This window comes from Schistocerca cancellata, chromosome 5, assembly GCF_023864275.1.
Source record: "Schistocerca cancellata isolate TAMUIC-IGC-003103 chromosome 5, iqSchCanc2.1, whole genome shotgun sequence".
Taxonomy (NCBI): Eukaryota; Metazoa; Arthropoda; class Insecta; order Orthoptera; family Acrididae; genus Schistocerca; species Schistocerca cancellata.
In genome coordinates, this window is record NC_064630.1 from 623,091,306 (window position 1) to 623,106,944 (window position 15,639).

Below are 15,639 nucleotides of genomic sequence, written 5' to 3' on the forward strand. Positions count from 1 at the left end.
GCTAGACATACTTCGTAAAGATTCCTTAAATGCATTAACTTTTCCTTTGTTCGTGAAGCCTGATGTAAGGAAAGATGTCTATGTTACGCAACAGACCCTTTTTTACTATAGAGAATAAGTGATAAACTGTTCCATCGTAAATTAAATTCCAAAAGTGTAATAAGATCTGTAGTATAAAAGTGGTTATAAAATGACGTTCATGGAAGTGCTATTCCATTTCAACAAATTAAATTCTTGACTGAAGTGTTGGGAGACATTTGCAATGTTATGTCAAAACCTGCTGTTTTAGTTCCCTGCTCCACATCTTTGTAAGAATTATGAAGTGTGTTCAAGTTGTAAAAATGCAGATTTTTTTTTCACAAACCACCCACATAAAAACTGTGAAATTTTTGTCACTTCCTAATGTAATCTCCCTGCAGCTGGACTCTTTTTCACAATGCTGACTGCCATGATTCTATGGCTGTTGCAAACACTTCTTTAGAAGTCTGGTTAGACCACAGGAAAATTGCTCATGCAACAGTGGGCAGGTAAATTCTGCTTAGCTAATTGATGCTCTGTTCCACACAGCATCAGTGTCTCATCCACTGTCACAAACGATTAAAATATAATCCCATTCATGTCTTTATAATTCATCAACATTGCCTATCATGAAAACATCGACATTCTAGGTATTTTAGAAAAAAGTCCTCAGTATCACTACTGCCATTAGAATTCTGTGTGCCGTAAAATGCGGTCATCTCTGTCACATATTCATAACCAGTACATGCATATTTGAAAACAAACCACATGCTTCTGTTTCCAGAACTGAGAATAAAATTGGAGGTGTTATAACTAGAATGCATCTCACACACCTGCAAAAGATCAGCTATCAAAATGAACTGGAAATAATAACAAATACAGAAAAGGGCAAGTGATATTTTTGGTGCAGTTCAGTAGCTTGAAATTCCAGTTTAGTATCCACCTAAGATCTTATCACAGCTACTTCTGTCCATTTGCCAATTCAGGGGTTAATCAAAATGGCTACACAAATCACTGTTAAAAGCAGTTCTGCATGCAGCAAAACTAACACCTTCAACAATTCTGACACTGCCTTCTTAAGGTGTATCCTACCATGCATAAAATTTCAGATTGTAAGCTTGTTTGGCATTTTTCCATTCTCAGCAGGATTTCCTGATTTTCTATGATGACTGCATTAATCAGTAGGCTATCTGTTTGCAACTTCAGGTCTTTTTTCAAACTTTCCTTGCAATTGAACGGGGTTCATCTAAAAAAAAAAAAAAAAAAAAAAAAAAAAAAAAAAAAAAAAAAACCTACTACTTTTTGAACCAATACTGCCTTGCTCTTCTCTTTCATCTACAAAAGGAGATGAAAAAGAATGTCTTGGCCCTGCAGCTGCATTTTCCTGCAAGTTGAGAAACTGAAGGTAGGGATTTTCCATTTAGTAAAGTACCATTCCTTAACTTTCATGGAATAACCAAGAACAAACTGTACAGAGTCCAGAACAGTATTGTAATTCGTGGGCAGCCTTCAAAAGATAAAAGAAGTTCACATACAAAGAGACCAAAATAAATACCAGAGTTGACTGCTCAGTTGACTTACTATTAGATAAACTCCTTTAAAGCAAGGCAATAGCACTACTACTAGTGTGATATCTCAAATCAAAGATACCTGCCAGAAGATTTGATCACAAGTGCTATGCATTTCTAATTTTTCCACCAGTACCATATCAACCTTCCTTATGAAAGTGACTGGACACCATATAAAACTTTTGAAAAACATTTTGAATATACCCGGTCTGATACATGTACTACATGTGATTCCTTGAATGGCAAAATGAAAACTGAGGAAAGAGATTTTGAGAATAGTCATTAGCACAAAAGACATTGCACTTGAAAAGGGCAGAAGCTTTTGTAAGCATGAAATGAAACTATATTCTAGAAACAAAACAAGGCTTCATTAACTGTATTTCAGCTGACTATATGCAGAACTTGCCCTACCACTCTTACAGTCAAATACCATATACTATGCAAGACAGTTAGGGTACAATGTCCTTGGGAATCACAATCTGGCAGATGACTCGGTCTCAATTTACTGCTGTCTTGAACATGAAATAAGGAAAGGTCATAGTGTATTTACCAAATGAGCAAGACTTCTCATTGATGGGGCATAAGATGTAGAAGACAAAGACTGCAGACATTCCTGAAAATTGTTGAAGCCTGTATGTTGCCTCATCCATTCCAGCTAAATATAATGAAACATGATAATTTTGTACACATTAAACTTGCTACTGGGCCATTCTGTTTGAAAACACCAAAACCACCTAAGACAGCAGCAGGTACAGGTAACTTGCAATGATGTGGAAGATAAGTTTTTCCCTCATTGTAGAACTCTTTACTTTTACCCACGGAATAGACATATCATAGTCAAGATGAAGCCTACTACAGAACTTACTTCTTTGGATATAAAAATATTGCACAAAGAATGCAGGTTTTCAGCCAGCTAAAGCAGATATCTTTGTACCTTGACGCTGTTCCTGGGAGAAGAAAACAAAACTTTCTACAAGGACCTCCTTTTGGTACCCCAGAAGAAAACTATAACAAAGGGGAGTAGATGAAAGATGATGAAGATTATGGCGATGGGTGTGAGGACGAGTAACAACTAATAACAAATAATAAGAACAGCAGTGAAAAATATTAAAGCTTTTTCCTTAATTTTCTAAAAATACTGGACAATAGGGTATTTGACTATTTTCTGGAAATTGTCTTAAATTGTTAATTTATGCTCCTAACGTGTTTTTTCTTCCTCTTTAATTTCAGTATTCTTTTATAAAAACAGAAATGGAATTCAAATAATTTGAACACGCTAAAATGCTCCATTCGAGTTATGTGGCATCAACAGCTAGCTCGCTGCTCCTACCGTCATAATGGTAATTCACAGTCATGCCTTGTTTTGAAATTTACGTTTCGGAAAATCGGTTACATGTGGTGTGTAGTACCGTACTGTGCAAATACACGTACAATAACTACTGAGAAACTGTTTTTTAGTGTTCCAGAGAATGAGAAGACATGTAAAATGTGGTTGCTCTGTACCGGCAAACTGCCACCATGTCGACGCACAAGTTCACTAATTTAATTAAAAATATGTTGCACTGTGAAGTTAACTTATCTTCGAGATATGCTCTCCCACTGTTAAAACAAAGGATAGCATGACTTAATGAAATTAAATTCACCTAACTACACCTCAAATATTCGGTAGCTCAATTGTGAAGAGTGGTAAAACGCCAAATTTTATAAGACGATGTCCATAAATCGCTGGTTGAAACCTAACCTGAGGAACATTTAACTTATTTGTAAAACAGCTTGACCGGCCTCTCATATGTAAACCAAATCATGATTATAAAACTTCACCACACCGATCAGAAACAGATTATTATTGTTTTCCTTGCTGTTTACAAAGACTTACATTTGCAATTGCTGTCCACACACACCATATTAAGTAAGATATTACAGGGTGTATACAGGGACAAGGAAAAAAAATTCCCGGATTTCTCCCAGATACCCCGTTTAAAAAATATCGAAAATACACTTTTTCTGTGCTAAGTGACAGTAGGTTTTCCGTAGATTTTCCCTCGGGACTGTAAAACTTATCAATCCTTTGAATTGTTAACGTTTTATATAATCGCGTGGAACTTCCCGGGAAAAAAAGACGGAGCAGAGAAGTTTTGGAGAGACTTTCAATAAAAAAAGGAGAGAAGTTTTGGAAAGACCTTTGATTTGCATCAACATATACGCTGCATATTTTTGTATTATGAAAGTATAAATTCGAATTGCACCAAACACAGCGCGTTAGTTTCCGGAACGTTGCAACCGAGGTTGCGATGTCCTTTTGTAAGCGAGTCATATCTCAAGCCACGAGATCTCGCCAGCCGATGACAGCAGCTATTCATAGCATAGGACACGTGTTATAGTCAGCCAATAGCAAGATTCCTGGTTACATAGCGCGAACACACAAGAGGAAAAGTTAACAGTTTACATTAATGTACACAGTACCGTATATCTACAAGAAAAGCTAAGCTTTCACATATAATATTGGTCTCTAAGATTAACACGCTACAATAGAAGTTAAACTTTCACATGTAATATTGATCTTTTTTTGCGTGTGTTATACTTTAAAATACATCACACAAATGTGCCAGTAAATTTAAAATTATGACATAAATGCCTCGGCCCGAAATTCTTGTAAGTGGCTGGTCCTCAAACTGTTCAGTTTCGAATGCTCTTTGATTTAGATATCCATTCCACTTTCTCACATGTAACATAATTCATCATGCGTGAAAAGAAATTTCCTTTGAAAGTAATGCTTTTCTAACCACCGTTCGCAATACTGTTAGAAATAGGTTCGATTTACCAGTTGCCAGAGAGCTCCAGAAAACGCATTATTGTGCATGTGCAACTGCAGTGGTGTAGGAAGCCCGCATGTTCGTGTGTATAAAGCACTAAGAGAGCTTACATTGCACCATGAAAGAAACAGGGCATCAGAGGATACTCCAACGAGCATCGAAATTTCGTAAACCATACTAAAATGCATAATTCGGCTTGAAGTGCAAATTGGCGTTTTCCTGATTCACAATGAAGTAGGTACCATCTGATATTAAGCTTTTCAGTGTGGTTTTTGGGATGTAAATTTTCTTGGAGTACCAGTACTCTACGATCTCATGTTTGGTTCTTTATTATGGCGTAATGCCATACATGGCAGAAGATGATAACGTGCACTTGAAATTCAGCGAACAGTTGGAACTAGCCAATACTGTAGAATGAAACACTTCGTTTCAAATAAAATGATTGCCTCAGTGGAATTTCTTTAGCAAACTTGCAAACATAACTTTATTCTTCTGCAAGGCGATTAATGCTTGACTGCTACTAACTTGGAAAGAAAATAAAATCAGAAATTGAAATTAATAATATATTTTTGCCCTCCGTAATTATGTGAATGTATTTCAATTCACTTGATAGCTCCCGGGCACAGAAATACGTTTTGTTTTCATTTGACGTGGGAGCTGTACACGAAGAGAAGCATCAAAATCACTTAACGTAAACACGGGTCATGTAGGACTAACCCCCTCCCCACTACAACTCTGTGCAAGCGCGAATCTGGCAGCTAGGGCGCGCAAGAAAAATTTTTCTCCTTTGCATCTGACTGCTTGCTGCTACAACCGATACAGCTAACAGCCAAACTTCAAGTAGCGGGAAGTGGAAGAAGGTACTGCTTATACGCGAGTCAAATGCGCATGCACAACAGACCACTGGCAACTGGTCAAACGAACCTAAAGTGAACAGTTGTTACGTCATGCTCATAGCAAGCAGTTTATTGTTACAAAGAATTACAGTCTGCGCCCTACGGCCTTTGACATATTTTTGCTATCTGCAAACGCTTGTGCATGCACGGTGTTTATTGTCCTAACTTGCACATTTCCTTTGCCACTAAAGTTTTATTTTTTTCCCCTCTCGTTTATATTTTATTGCTGCAGTTCTCCAGTAGCAAGGATACAATAACATTCTTTGCTAGAGAATCAATTCTGCAGTCAAAATTACAAAAATATAACAGAAAGCTAAAACAATGAAAAATTCCGAAAAATTCCCGGGTTTTTCCTGGTTTTCTCCCAGATGAAAAAATTCCCGGGTTTTTCCGGGTCGTATACACCCTGTATTATCTAGTTAATGTGACCACACACTTTTCACTTTATTAGAAACAATCCTTACTGTTTAAATTTTAGCAGTTTTATCATCTTACATGAAGGTGAATTAAATATGAAGCTTTAATGACAGTATTTTGCATGGTTTTAATATACGAACAGGTAGGATTATAAAGTTGGCCATAAAAACAAATTTCTTGTTTTCTGTTAAAAATGATGGCAAAATGGAAAACAAACTTGCACTTTTCATGGTACAGCTTAGTATGTTCTCTCTCGCAGCCAGTTTAACAGAAAGCATTTATAGACGTCTGCATCTCCAGTGGTTTAGGCTGTACATAGTCAGTTGAGAAGGAACTCATCCAACCGAATCTTTCCTTCAATTTTTGAAACAAAACATTTTCAGTAAGATCAAATTTATTGACATGAAATATATAAGAATTTAATGTTTTGACGATAATCTGTTGATGTTTTTCATGTGTTCATCACCAACGGTTGTCTTTCTGTCCAGAGAGAAAACTAATGGTGCCAATGGTTTACCAACTCTCACGTACACTGCGTAAAACTGCCCATGGGAAAAAAAAGGTGGCAATTCAAGATTTAATCCACACACTTCCAACTAATTCCCAGTGATTTATTAGTCATCACTGTGAATGCTAGGTGAACAGAAAATTGGACAAGCTTAAACTGAAATAGAAAGTCAGTTGGTATCAGTGGTATTCTTGAAATCAGAACATCCTTGTCATAGAACTTTCCTACGATTATTGTTGCTTCAATCACATTGTTCTTCAGCTTCTTAACAGGGAGTCTTGTTTCAGTGTACAGCTTTGGTTGGTTCAGACTGCGCAACAAGATTATCACCAAGCCAACCTTGAGCTACAAATTGTACGGTGGCATTCCTAGCAAATCCAATAAATAGGAATTCAACTGGATAACTGACGACTTCATCTGGATCGGTAATAGAATCTACTGAATTAAATGAATGCAATTGCCCAGCGATTTGACTTCCGAGTTTTTAAGTTCAAATTGTTTACATCCCTATTATTATTATTATTATTTTTTTTTTTTTTTTGCTGTCAAATAGCTAATTTGTTCAACCAAACTCGAATGGAGAGACTTTGTGAATTGTTGAGGTTTGTTTGTGTGATATATTTGTGTATGCGATTGTCATGCATTTGAAAAAGAATTAACCTTAAAAATAGTGTTAAGTCCTTGTTCTTCGACAATATTCACCCCAAATGATGTCATTTGGAAGGAATTGTTGTACTTTTGTATATTCAGCTAGAAATGCTTCGACCCAGGTTCTTGGCCAAAGAGCAATGATGCCACTGGTTCTATTGGCAGTGTCAATTGTAGTAATTTGATCTTTCCACTCGCACAACTGGCAGTTTGTGTCAAAATATCAAATCAAAGCAATGTTGACAAACATTTTATATTGTTCTGAAGTTAACCAATACATCCATGGCACAATTGACTGTTGGATTGAATCTGAACGCCAAATGTTTGGCTCCAATTGTCATGTTTGCCTGTCTGTTTTCTCAATGCTTCAAATTATTTTGCGTTTAAGCTCCAACTGAGCAAGTCGAACTCGACTGTGAATGTCGTTTCAGAGTCATAATGGATCACACTTGAGAAATTCTTGTTGTCTACGCTCTTCGCCAGTCTCACTGACTCGACATCATATAGTCAGCTTATGTTGTGTGTATGCCAACCAATATATCCATGACTCACTGGTGGCATTTTTTCCAAAGAAATAAATGACGAGCTGAAATAAATTGAATGTTTGCAACACACAAAATTACCACGAACTGAAATCAATCTTTGCAACACAGCAAAGAGGAGAGGAAGTTCTGAACTCCCCCGTTTGGGATGGGCGTCAATAGCCATCACTGTTACAGCCACTCTGCTGCAAGTTTTGTAGTTGTTGTGGTTGTAGTTTTCATCTTTTCCTCATTAGGAGCTACGGAGGTGGTAGTTGATAACGAGTCCAGTTCATTTTAGACACGCTCGATGGAACTGGGGTGTGGCAGGTAACCCATAGGATACCCAGCAACAAATGTTTTGCCTCGACGTCCATCAATCTGATGTATAATGTACCCTGGGCTTTTGTTACTTTTTATTTTTAAAATATAAGAATAGCCATCAGTATATAGGGGACTAAGCCGAGATATCTGCTCTCCTAAACATGAGATGTTCACCTGCCACACTTTACAGTCATTGCTCAAGAATAATTGGACTATGTGATACTAGAGGACCAGCAGAGTTGATCTACAATTATTTTTCATGTATAAATTGTTCCCAAGGATTTGAGATCCATTCCTCTCAAGTACAATTCCAGCAAATGTTTCGTACAAAGATCTGCAATCAGCAGATATTAAATATATTCAACTTCTGTAGTCCTGTCGTCAGTTGTGTGTAATATTACAGTATATTGATAATTTTGACTTTTGGACAGTCTAATTACTATGGAACAAAAACCACAATTTTTGTGCCATACGTGTTTTGCCTTTATTCTTTGCAATGCGTCTTCAGTGGCCTGGAATATGTACATATTTCTGTTTATATTACTTACTTTACATTTCGAGACAATGTATATACAGATTATAAACAGTTCTGGTGTTTGGCTTTTCTGCGATGATGTAATAATTTAAAATTCTACTTAAAGGTTGTGTGGATGTTTTTCTACATGTGTTTTTTTTTTACTGCCGCTGCCTGTAATTTTGATTTTCAGACTTCACAGCACCAGGGAACTGAACATTTGTTCTGACGCTATGTTTTGGATGGTGTTACCAAATGTCAGACGTTATTGCCAACTACTGAGTGCAATTTTGTGATCCATTCTCTCTCTCTCTCTCTCTCTCTCTCTCTCTCTCTCTCTCTCTGTGTGTGTGTGTGTGTGGGGGGGGGGGGGGGGGGAGGGAGAGAGAGAGAGAGAGAGAGAGAGAGAGAGAGAGAGAGAGAGAGAGATTAAATGTAAGAGTCTATATTGATGTGTGTTTGCTCATTTCTCAAACCATTTGCTTTCAGCATGTGGAAGTTTTCTTGTATTTGTATAAAGGCATAATTTTTGACTTTTGAAGGTTGTCAACCTTAGTTGGAGCAAGCTCCGTTTTACAACTACGGTTGTTAATCGCAGAGGGTGTGTTTGGTCCACGAGAGCTATTTTATTTCACTCAAGTCTGTCAGCAAACCGAAAGTCAAAAATGGAAAGGTCTTTTAGGAAAAAAATTCAACTGTCCTGCTCAAAAAGACAGGAAAAGGCTACATCGAATTCAGTGGGTAGTCAACTAGAAGACAGCAACGAATCAGAGCGTTTGCAACCATCAAAATGCATACTAAAACACAAAATGAAGATTAAACATGAGCAGATAAATTATATAGCAACACACAACATAAACTCACTACTTCAGACCGGAAAACTCAATAAACAAAAAATTTTAATAACAGGGATCCAAGAAATAAGAAACACCACAGAGGACCCATTTTAATCACAAGGATACAGAATTTATAATGGGAAACCAGGACCGAGGGCAATGAAACAATGTCCCCAGTTTGGAACAGGGCTTTTAGTAAACATAAAAATAATAGATTCAGTAACAGATTTCCAAGCAGTATCACCAAGAATTGCGACTCTCAGCTTTAAAACAATGAATAAAACCTATACAATAATAAATGCTCATGCCCCAACAAATGAAAAAAATTGTCTAACAAAAACAAAGGAAGAGGTAGATAAATTTTGGGACCTTCTAGAACAAACTGTGAACAGAGAAAATAAAAAGAAAGGAAATATAAAGATATAATTGGAAAATGGAGTCCACATAAATTTATGAACAAAAACGGTCAAAGACTTGTAGAACTCTGCAGAGAACACAACCTTATATCTAAATCAACATACTTAACGAGGAAGCCAAGTAAACTTAAAACATGGAAACATCCAGATTGGAGGAAGGGGGAGTGGCAGCTAGACCATGTCTGTATGGACAAAAATTTTCATAAGGTGATCCACAATGTTAAAGTACTGAGAGGAGTAGACACAGGCTCAGACCATTATATAGTTAAAATTAAAATCAAATTCACTCCGTTAAAGAAGAGGACCGGAAAACTAATAAAATAAAAAGGTGGTTTGACCCGCATCAGCTAATTAAAAAAATAAATACCAACAAATAACACAAACCATCAAATTATCAGATGATCTAGAATAACTAGTGCCTAATCTTAAAAAAGAAGCAGAGAATCTAGCTCCCTTGAACCCATGAAGGAAACATGCATGGTGGACATCAGAATGTGAGAAATTCCATGAAGATAGACACCAAGCACGGTTCAAGTTTCGAACACACAAAACTGAAGAAAATGCCATCAACCCAAAAAATGGAAGAAAAAAATTCACACAAAATATTAGAAGAATCAAGAGAGGATTCCATAACGATATTATAACCTCTATAGAAGGTAATTATCATAAAACCAACTCCAGGAACTACTATAAAAACTTTGGGAAACAACTACAACAGTATGAGGCCCCTACACTAATACTGACGGATGAAGATGGAAGAATGACACACAGTAACAAGGATAATGCAGAAATCATGGCAAAAGCATTTAACAAACTTCTGAATTGCGAGGAACCCAAAGAACCCTTACAAATCAACATAAATACCCCAATAAAAGGCAAACCTAACAAAGTAGACCCTCCAACAAGTAGAAATAATTCTTAAAGAACAAAAAAATTGTAAGGCATGTGGAGAAGATCAGGTTTTTGTTGAAATGTGGAAATATGCAAGTGACACAGTCAAGACCTCCTTACACATGGCTCTAACAAAACTTTGGGTAACAGAACGATTCCCCGAACATTGGACCACAGCTATCATCCACCCACTACACAAAAAGGGAGATAAGAGCAACCCAGACAACTACAGAGGAATCTCTCTCCTATATTGCACATACAAAATTCTATCCAAGATCATATATGGAAGAATCAAGGAGCAATTAGAACAGGAGTTAGGGGAATATCAGGGAGGTTTCAGACCATGGAGAAGCTGTGCAGAGCAGATAATTAGTTTAAAATTGATTATGGCATACTACAAGAAATGGAACAAACCTCTGGCAATAACATTTGTAGATTTTAAGAAGGCATATGACTGTCACCACAGACCTTCAGTATTAAAAATTTTAAGAAATCTAGGACTCCGTCCAACACTAATTAAAATAACACAACTCACTCTAACCAACACCAAATCAAAAGTGAAGTTAAGCGGAGAAATTTCGGAACCATTCCTCATAAAAACAGGCTTAAGACAAGGTGACTGCATATCACCATTACTGTTCAACTGTGCACTGGAATACATAATGAGAGAATGGTACAAGGACAATCCAAAGATGATAAGAATTGGAAGTGCAAAAGATGGTATTAGCTTAAACTGCTTGGTATTCGCTGATGATCTCGCTCTCCTAGCCAACACCATTCAAGAAGCCAGAAAACAAGTGAAATCACTAAAAGAAATGGCAGAGAAAGTAGGCCTTAGAATATCATTTGAAAAAGCGGAGATTATGCTAACTGATCCACCACTTGCAAACAAAATTACAACAGGAGAACAGGAAATAGAAACTGGTGATAAATTTAAATATTTAGGAGAAATAAAAACATACAATCTAAATGAGAAGCCATCATGGCAGAATAGAATAAAAAAAACTGAATTATGCAAATTAAATTACCGAAACTACAACAACAAAAAAAGCCTATCTATAGATGCAAAATTAAAACACTATAAAACAGTTGCCCAACCAGAAATAACGCATGCAGCTGAAACTATCTTCAGAACAACTAATACAGCAGAAATTGACAGAATACTAAAAATAGAAAGAAGAATAAACAGTATAAAATAAATGGACATTGGAGAATAGCATCAAATGAAACAGTATATAAGAAAATAGAACCAGTCATGAGCACGATCAGGAAGAAACGCATCTATTTGTTGGACATCTGACGAGAACTGCAGAAAACAGAATTAGTAAAAAAATAATACAAAAATTGTGGTATAGCAAGAGCGACATTAAATGGATCACAGAAATTAAGGAAGATATAAAAGAACTCAAAATTACAGTAGATGACCTAAAAAACAAGACAGAGAATACCAGAATACTGCAACACCCGCAAATCAGACTACAAATGAAAATCAATAAAAGGAGTACAGGAAGAGTGGTCTCAGTTGAAGAAAAAGAAAATATCTGAAAGAATGAAGAAATATTGGGCAGACAGAAGAGCAAAACACCTTTCATATAAGATTGACTCTAATAATTATATTACCTAAATATCATATTAAGTTACTGTTGAGCCAAATTGTATCCCTGTGTAACAACTTGTTTACAACTTTGTATTTTTGGCTAGAGTGGTCCAATGAAGGCCATAAAATACATAATAATAATAATAAATAATAATAAAGGCACAATACATATCTCTTCAGAAACCACTTTGAAGATGCGAATTTGGAAAAAAATTTAAAATGCTGTTATCTCTGGAACAGTTTTAGATATTTTGTTGCTTTTTTTTATTTGAAAGATAATTGCTTTATGATTAGAAAGAAATCCTCCATTTGGACTTATCTGCCAAAGTGCTTTTACTATAGGGTTCTGAACTTTTTTATAAGTATAGGAAAAAAAAAAATTCAAAAATGCTAATCCATAAAATTTTGATTTCCCCCTCTGTTGATTAGTACCATATAGTTCTACATTGAGCTTCCACTTTTAATTTGGACATGTTTATTTAAAAAAAAAAAAAAATCATTATTTTAACTTTCAAGGGCAATGTACGTCTTCACGGAAGTTGTTTCTTACTAATTTCCTTCTTACAATGTTTACTTCTATTGTTTTTGTTGCAGTTATTTCATATCACTTTCTATATAGCAGTTATTTCATTTCACTTTCATTGTTGCAGATATTTCTTACACTTTGTTGCAATTTCTTTGTCATGGTTGTTCACTTCAGGTTTCTGTATTCTAGTTGTTCAGTGCTAATTTGTTTAATGAAGAGGCTTCAAAGAAAGCTGAGACTATCCAGGGAGTTCTGTGTTTTCGTGCGGAATTTGTGCTGACTATTTGCATATCCAAAACAAACATTGCACATGGGAAAAATATATTAAAAAAAGATGCTGTGACTTACCAAACGGGAAAGCGCTGCTAGATAGAGACAATAAAAAACACACAAACACACACACAAATATCAAGCTTTCGCAACCCACGGTTGCTTCATCAGGATCAGGATCAACCTCCCACTTCCAGCTCCACTCCCGCCAAAACTTATAAATTCTAGTCAACACAATCTGGAACCACAACACCTCAATTCAGTATCAGTAGTTAACCTTTCCTCCAAACCTCTCCCCCAATCCGAAACCTCTGTCCTATCCAAAGGCCACACGTTCAGCCCCACTCCCAGATTCAACCAAACAGCTCTCGTCAAAGATTTACTGTCCTACACTCGTAGTCTCTGCTGGAAATATCATTTTGCCACAAAGAAAAATAATCCTAATCCTACTCCCAATGATACAACTCCCCAAGACACTATCCAAATTGAACCCTCCCTGAACAGTTTCGTCCTCCATCACAGTGGGACCCACCTCCTCTTCCTCAAAATCAACTCTCCAAACCTTCCAGGAATTTCTCACTTCCAGCCTTGCCTCTCAATCTTTCTTAAAGAGCTCTTTGCCTTTACACGTGTGTGTGTGTGTGTGTGTGTGTGTGTGTGTGTGGGCGCGCGCGAGCGTATACCTGTCCCTTTTTCTTCCTAAGGTAAGACCAATATGTCCGCTTGTGTCTGTATATGTGTGGATGGATATGTGTGTGTGTGTGCGAGTGTATACCCGTCCTTTTTTCCCCCTAAGGTAAGTCTTTCCGCTCCCGGGACTGGAATGACTCCTTACCCTCTCCCTTAAAACCCACATCCTTTCATCTTTCCCTCTCCTTCCCTCTTTCCTGATGAGGCAACAGTTTGTTGCGAAAGCTTGAATTTTGTGTGTATGTTTGTGTTAGTTTGTGTGTCTGTCGACCTGCCAGCACTTTCATTTGGTAAGTCACATCATCTTTGTTTTTAGGTATATTTTTCCTTCGTGGAATGTTTCCTTCTATATATACTTAAAAACAAAGATGATGTGACTTACCAAATGAAAGTGCTGGCAGGTCGACAGACACACAAACGAACACAAACATACACACAAAATTCAAGCTTTCGCAACAAACTGTTGCCTCATCAGGAAAGAGGCAACAGTTTGTTGCGAAAGCTTGAATTTTGTGTGTATGTTTGTGTTCGTTTGTGTGTCTGTCGACCTGCCAGCACTTTCATTTGGTAAGTCACATCATCTTTGTTTTTAAGTATATTTTTCCTTCGTGGAATGTTTCCTTCTATTATAACCATATATATATATGACTTTGCTCAGGTTGGGAATAAATGTTCTCATTTGAAAACTCAAAGAAACATTTTCAAAGAAAACAATTTTGAACCACGTTCAATCAGTATCAAAGCACATGGTAGACAAATCAAGAAATGTGAGGTCTTGGCTGGGAAGATGTGGCAGAAATTACATATGCGACATGGGTAGAAAATAAACTAATTAAGAAAACTGTTGCCTTTGACAGTTTCATTGATGAATTTGGTAAATGGTCAGTGAAAGCATTTAACACACCAGAATCTGAAGAACTATATTTAGTGGTTCACTGTGATTTTGCTGAGAACTGGTTTGTAATTCTCCCACAAGAAGTACAAGGGTATCATTGGACTAATGACAAGGTTCCAATTTTTACAAAAGTGACATATTTTCAAAACAAGACCACAAGTGTTGCAGTGATGACCAGGACATGACTCCGCACATGCTTTGCTAGCAATCTGCAAAATTCTTCAACTGCAAACAGGGCAGAGATCATCTTTATCTCTGATGGTGCTCCTGGTCATTTTCAAAATCGTTACCAGCTGTTTGAATTGAGTAAGTTTCTTTTGCCAACTGACTGGGTATAGCTACTACGGTAGTCATGGGATGGGGCCCTGTGATGGTGTAGGAGGGTGGTTGAAGCACCATGCTACAAGACAATCTTTCCAGACCAAATACAGCTGCAATTCATAAGGCTGAGGATTTTACGAAAGTCGTGAAATCTTACACATCCACAGTCTTCATTCTTTTGTCCAAAGAGGAAATCGAAGAATTTCGTGAGCAGAAAAAAGAAGAATGATCCAAACAAACTACTCCTGTGAAAGGAATTCAGAAGAAGCACTACAATACACAAACCTGCAATGAACAACCAGAACACAGAAACGGTCACGAAACTTCCAAAAAGTGTAAGAAGTATCTGCAACAATGAAAGTGAAAAGAAATAACGGCAACAAAGAAAGTGAATAATTGCAACAAAGACAATATAAACAAACACTGTAACAAAGAAATTATTAAGAAATAACTTCAAAGTTAAAAAAATGATTTTCTTAAAATAAAACCAGTCCAACTTAAAAGTGGAAGCTCTCCTTTTCAGGGAACGTAAAACTATACATTACTAATCAACAGGAGGAGCGGGGGAGATCAAAACTTTATGGATCGGCATTTTTAGCTCAGAATGTCAGAATGCTATAGAAAAAGAACTTTGACAGATAAGTCCAAGTGGAGGATTCCTTTGTAATTATAAAGCAATTATCTTAAAAAATCTAAAACTAGTCCAGGGATATGGTGTATGTGTGTGTGTGTGTGTGTGTATACCGGTCCTTTTTTCGCTGTAAGGTAAGTCTTTCCGCTCCCGGGATTGGAATGACTCCTTACCCTCTCCTTTAAAACCCACATCCTTTCGTCTTTCCCTCTCCTTCCCTCTTTCCTGATGAAGCAACCGTTTGTTGCGAAAGCTTGAATTTTGTGGTTATGTTTGTGTGTCTATCGACCTGCCAGCGCTTTTGTTTGGTAAGTCTTATCATCTTTGTTTTTAGATATA

The 15,639-nt window shown here is 36.8% G+C and overlaps 1 protein-coding gene across 1 annotated transcript in view; it reads right to left on the reverse strand.

Annotated features, from left to right (window-relative positions):
- Nucleotides 1-15,639, reverse strand: part of LOC126188930 (uncharacterized) — a 200,897-nt gene that overhangs the window by 8,342 nt on the left and 176,916 nt on the right. The gene's annotated exons all lie outside the window — the stretch shown is intronic.